A 6,932-nucleotide genomic window follows, 5' to 3' on the forward strand; every position below is an offset into this window, starting at 1 on the left:
ATATATATATATATATACACACACACTAAATTTTATCTGGGGAAAATGGGAAATTTATTAATATTTGGTCACTGGGAGTTACTTTTAACAAAGAGCAGAAAGAGGTTGTAATTTTGTGGAAGGCTTTACTTCATTTGGATAGTTTATAGTCTATAGGAACTATGTTAGAAAATCTACAAGACATCTATCTATATCTATCTATATTGATATATCAATACATAGATATATATTTATCTCCAAAGTGACCAGAGATGAAGTGACCAGAGCTGCACAGCTTGGTCACCATTTCATCTTGTATTTTATGTGATCTGTCAATATTTAACTGGTCATTTAACCATTTAAAATAAACACAAATTACAATGACCCCACAGAATTTGTTATGGTTTAACTCTGACTTGGACCAATGATAAAGGTCAATGCTTACAAACATAGTGGAAGTTAGGAGGAAATTAAAAAAAAAACACCACATTTTATACACAGACGCACGCACGCACACATGTATGCACAAACCAACCTTTTCTCCCCCTTATACAGACATTTCAAATACTGTGGCTTTGGTTTAAAGTCTCACTCATTAATATGTGCCAAAGCAGAAATCCATAATTAATATCTTGTAATTTCAGCATGGTAAGTACAACTTGTGAATTTTCTCACAGAACTGTAAGACTAGAAATATATTTTAAAGAAAATGTAGCGGCATGTAAGTTTACATAGTCATAAAAATATAGGTTTTTTAATAATAATATTTTTTATTATTTTATGTTAGTCACCATACAGTACATCCCTGGTTTTTTATGTAAAGTTCGATGATTCATTATTGCGTATAACACCCAGTGCACCATGCAATACGTGCCCTCCTTACTACCCATCACCAGCCTATCCCATTCCCTCACCCCTGCCACTCTGAAGCCCTCAGTTTGTTTCCCAGAGTCCATAGTCTCTCATGCTTCATTCCCCCTTAATTACCCCCCTTTTCTTTATCCCTTTCTTCCCCTACCGATTTTCAATAGTTCTTATGTTCCATAGATGAGAGAAATCATATGATATTTGTCTTTCTCTGCTTGACTTATTTCACTTAGCATTATCTCCTCCAGTGCCGTCCATGTTGCATCAAATGTTGAGAACTCGTTCTTTCTGATAGCTGAGTAATATTCCGTTGTATATATGGACCACATCTTCTTAATCCAGTCATCTGTTGAAGGGCATCTCGGCTCCTGCCACGATTTAGCTATTGTGGACAATGCTGCTATGAACATTGGGGTGCATATGGCCCTTCTATTCACTACGTCTGTACCCTTGGGGTAAATACCCAGTAGTACAATTGCTGGGTCATAGGGTAGCTCTATTTTTAACTTCTTGAGGATCCTCCACACTGTTTTCCAAAGTGGCTGCACCAACTTGCATTCCCACCAACAATGTAGGAGGGATCCCCTTTCTCCACATCCTCTCCAACAATTGTTTCCTGCCTTGTCAATTTTTGCCATTCTAACTGGCATAAGGTGGTATCTCCGTGTGGTTTTGATTTGAATTTCCCTGATGGCTAATGATTTTGAACATTTTTTCATGTGTCTGTTAGCCATTTGTATGTCTTCCTTGGAAAGGTGTCTGTTCATATCTTCTGCCCATTTTGTGATTTGTTTATTTGTTTCTTGTGTATTGAGTTTGAGAAGTTCTTTGTAGATCTTGGATACCAGTCTTTTATCTGTAGTGTCATTTGCAAATATATTCTCTCATTCCGTGGGCTGCCTCTTAGTTTTTTTGACTGTTTCCTCAGCTGCGCAGAAGTTTTTATTTTGATGAAGTCCCACAAGTTCATTCTTTCTTTTGTTTCTCTTGCCTTTGGAGACGTATCATGAAAAAAGTTGTTGTGGCCGATGTCAAAGGGGTTGCTGCCTATGTTCTCCTCTAGGATTTTGATGGATTCCTGTCTCAAATGGAGGTCTTTCATCCATATGGAGTTTTTGTGTATGGTGTGAGAGAGTGGTCAAGTTTCATTCTTTTGCATGTAGCTGTCCAATTTTCCCAGCACCATTTATGAAGAGACTGTCTTTTTTGCACTGGAGGTTTTTTCCTGCTTTTTCAAAGATTGGTTGCCCAAAGAGCCGAGGGTCCATTTCTGGGTTCTCTATTCTATTCCATTGGTCTATGTGTCTGTTTTTGTGCCAGTACCATGCTGTCTTTGTGATCACAGCTTTGTAGTACAGCTTGAAATCCGGCATTGTGATGCCCCCAGCTTTGTTTTTCCTTTTCAACCTTCCTTGGCAATTCGTGGCCTTTTATAGTTTTGAATAAAGAGAATTACTGAAGAATTGTATGTTCTGCAACATGAAGAGTTGTTAACATTTTACTCTTATAACATATCATAATACTTAATGTTCTTAGGGTATGTTTTTGATGTGCATTCTTTCTTTTTATTTTCAGTGCTTTTTTTCTTCTCCAAATATTTACCCATAGTAGTATAAAATATAATTATCTATACTGTCTACCATTTTCTGTAAGTACAGATCCTTTTTAAAAAGAAAAATAAATATATTATCAAGCTTCTACTTTTGTAGACCCCATCAGTTTTACTGACCTGCAAATGTTCATTAGTATGTCCTGATATGAAGACAATCTTACTGACAATTCCTGGAGTGTTCCCTCTTTTATAAACAGATTGTTGATGGCTGATGTATAATCCATCTGAGCATTGCAATAAAAAGAAAATATCACAAAATGTGCATAGGACTTAATTGAAATGTGTGCCAAAATTCCAATTGATGGGAAGAAAGTATTCACACATGCACACATACAACTATGTTTGTTACTTAGATTTGACTGACGTTGTCTGCAGAAAATTGACTCCTGTTGTGTTTTTTATTGAATAGTTGTGCCTTAAAACGGGGCTCTTTATTCAATCAAGTTGAAAACACTGTAACCAATACCAAAGTGGTAGTATGGTTTTGAGAGAGTTCAGCTATCTTACCAATGCCAAAGCATCCAGATGAAATGTAAAAGAAATTATGTTAATCATACATATGTTTTACTATTTGATGCCAACCATCCAGGTGTTCTAAATATGTGGATGTTTTGAATTCACATAAAATAAGTAGAAGGAACCCCTGATAATTCTTGATAATTTACTCATTGTATCCATTCATTTTAAAAATATTTATTTTGCACCTATTATATGCAATGTGCTGTGTTAAGTATTGCAAGGGAAACATACGTGTACAAGGATCAGAACCTGTGTTCAGGAAGCTTACAATTAGAAGAGACAGAAAGTAAACACAAGATCGAATGAGTCTATACTTTAAGAGCCTGAAAATTATCACAACCATTAATAAATAAGATAGCCTACCAAATTTGATGATCAATAGTAATGTTCAATCTGAAATTTGAAAGAGTGAGTAAGTTTTATAATCAATGACTAAGAATACAATAGAAAATATGTAAACTAATTTATGCAAGAAAATTCTATGTATATTCATGAAGGGTTGTAATCCGGAGGAATAGTAATAGACAAAACTGGGAAAGTATGTTTGATTTATATTGGAAAAGACTTTGAATATTTAATTTGCATTTTATTTTCAAGTGACAAAATGCCATTAAATCTCTTGTACCCACAGAGAGTTTTAGAAAAAAATCCTTACATAATTTTTCCTCCACCTTTAGTTTTTCTATCTGGCAAATAAGAGGGGGCAGATTATATCATCTCTAAGTTTCCTTCAGGGTCCAAAAGATATGGAAATGTTTTATTTGATTGGCAAGAGAATTCCATGCAAGAATCATGAACATGAGAAAGATACAATTGTCATAATACTCTAGGAAGTTGTGTCTGTCATTGACATACAAGATGCATTGAATTATAGATACTGTAAATAAAGGGAGAGCAGTTACAGGACTTTTGTGAGTGTCTTTGTAGAACCTGATCTGGAATGACAACATTGGAAATGATAAGGGTTAGACATGAAAGAGCCAGAAAAGGTTTCATGGAATCAGTGTATTTAATCTTATTTTCAATCAGTCACAGCCAGATCATTTAAAATTTTTACAGTAGATCTTCTAAATATGCAGCATATGACTTATAATTCCTGTACAGCTGTATGGGAATGTCTAAGGAGTCTTTGTGTGTGTGTGTGTGTGTGTGTGTGTGTGTGTGTGTGTGTGTGTGTGTGTGTCTGGAAATTCTGTGAAGAAATATACCTTAAGAACAAAGTATTATCACTTTCCATATTTTTTTGTCATTCAATGAAAATAAGATTTCCTCTCTTATTCTTATGTAAAATACATATTAGACTATGTTTGTGTGACAGAACACCTCAATATTTATCTAAACTAATTTTAAGCAGAGATGAGCATAACACAGTCATAAAATTTCAATAATCGATAAGATGTTATGTTTACTTTTTATATAAAGATATGTTTTATATTCTCCCATTTCCAGTGGAAGCCCCTTCTGATGTTTCAGAAACCAAATACAAAAGAAGAAAGAAGGAAGAAAGGAAGGGAGGAAGGACGGAAGAAAGGTAGGAAGGAAAGAAAGAAAAAAAAGAAAGAAAGAAAAGTGCTCCATATTTACAAGAAAGAAATACAATATGCATTGATTTTGCAGATTGACATATCAGAGTTTGAAACTTCAGCCACTGAATAACTCTATGCTGAAATTTGCTTTATTTGTCTGTAAAATTAGAGTAATGATATTGTAAAAATATGATGTGCATGTCAAATGAGACAATGAATGAAAGGTCAATTCAAGGGCTCACACATAGTACATATAGTAGTTATTAATAAAAACACTCATAAATAAATTGTAGTTTTTAGGTTGTCTTTGCGAGCGGATATGAGTCGGGTAAAAGAGGAAGCATGATAAAGAACACATTTAGGAGGGATGCCTGGGTGGCTCAGTTGGTCAAGCATCTGCCTTCAGTTTAGGTCATGATCCCAGGGTCCTGGGATCAAGCCCCCTGTCAGGCTCTCTGCTCAGCAGGGGAGCCTGCTTCTGCCTGCCCCCCTGCCAGCCCCTCAGTTGTTTCAAATTACTAGGATTTGCAGTGAGTACTTACTTGAGTTCTTGGTAGTTTGAAGTTAATTTTTGGTCTTAAAAAAGGTAAACATAACAAGAGATATATATTAATGAATCAGAAATATCCAGTTCATTAAATTATACACACACACACACACACACACACACACACACACACACACACTTACCTGCACTTCCTTCTAATAATCGTGGATTATTTTTTTCCCACTAAGCCTGGAAACCTGAGATCTTTAACCTCTGATCTGTAAAGTTTTGAAGTGCCTCCCTGCTGCCAGCAGACATGATGCCATGGAAAACTCTGAATGTTATTGTGATCAATAACGTGTTATTCTCCAGACTGTTTCTGTTTTGTGATTAATTGCAGTTACAAATTTTCATTGCATTTTAATGGTTGATTTACTGATGTTTATAAAATGAAAGGTCAATTCAATAGTTGAAAGTAGTTGTAATAGCATCGATAGTAAATGAATACTTATTTGTAAAAAAGAGAAAGAATAAAAGAGATCTTTCTGATAAGGTCATAAAGTTGAGCAGCTGAATATGTCTAATTGCCCCATTTTCTTCCAAAGGCCATAAACTTTGTCACATTTTGTAAATGCCAGAATTGCAGTCTCACACATAAGAATATTCCTAACACACAGTATCAAAGATAGGAGTTTAAAGTAAGATGGAAAGGGAACTTTGAATGAATTCTTCTCTAAGTTATTTGCTGAAAAAGGCTTGATGAAAGTCTGAAGTCAGTGTTGACAAAGAATAAAAAGAAAGTATTGCAAAAAGATAAAATATTTTTTAAAATATTTAAGCGCCTAGATTTATCTGGTTTTAGCTGTCTACATTTTGACAATATTCACATTTCATTTTGTTCATAAAGCAGAAAGGAAGAGCAGGAAGAAATTATTGTCAGATATATGAAAGTCTCCGATGGTGTTTAAAATTTATTTTTCTTTCGAGTTTCAGTTTTGATACTCATGTATTTTTGTTTTAGGACAAGGAAGAACAGGAAGTTCTTTATGGTCTTAGTACATGGCTCTGGTATTTCCCAGAATGCATTGAAGTTACAGATTTCTGTTGTATTTAAAAGTTAATTTATTGATGTTTATAAAACACTGCACAAATACTTTTTTAAAAGATTTTATTTATTTATTTGACAGAGAGAGACAGCCAGCGAGAGAAGGAACACAAGCAGGGGGAGTGGGAGAGGAAGAAGCAGGCTCCTGGCCAAGAAGTCTGATGTGGGGCTCGATCCCAGAACACTGGGATCACGCCCTGAGCCGAAGGCAGATGCTTAACGACTGCACCACCCAGGTGCCCCACAAATACTTGATAATTATAATTATGTATTTTCTTTCCAGTTTCAGTGTCAGATTTAAAAAAAATACCGCAGGTCATATAGGTCTTTTTTCCTTATTTCGTTCTAAAAATCTTATAGTTTTATGTTTGCCTTTATATCAAAAATCACGTGGTGTATTTATAGACTCTCTATTTTGTTTCATTGATCTATGTATTCATCTCTTTACCCAAACCACATAATTTTGAGTCTTAAAATTGGGCAGTGTGGTTCCTTCAACTTCATTATTTTTCAATTGTTTTAAATGTCCCAGCTCCTTTATTTTTATACACATTTTAGAATCATCTTGTTTTAATCTCTAAATATTCTTTCTGAGATTTTGATTGGAAATGCATTCAGTATATAGATCAATTTGGGGAGATGATATTTTTACCATGCTGAGGCTTCAAATCTATTACCATAGCATGTCTTTTCATTTATTTAGGACTTTGATTTCTTTCACCATTTGTAATCTTCAGCATAGAAAACTTGAACATGTTTTGTTAAATTTGCATCCAATTTTTTTCCCTTTATTGAGAGATTTATCTATGGAACTACAACCCAATATATATATATATA

This window comes from Ursus maritimus (genome assembly GCF_017311325.1).
Source record: "Ursus maritimus isolate PB19 chromosome X unlocalized genomic scaffold, ASM1731132v1 scaffold_X1, whole genome shotgun sequence".
In the NCBI taxonomy this organism is placed as follows: domain Eukaryota; kingdom Metazoa; phylum Chordata; class Mammalia; order Carnivora; family Ursidae; genus Ursus; species Ursus maritimus.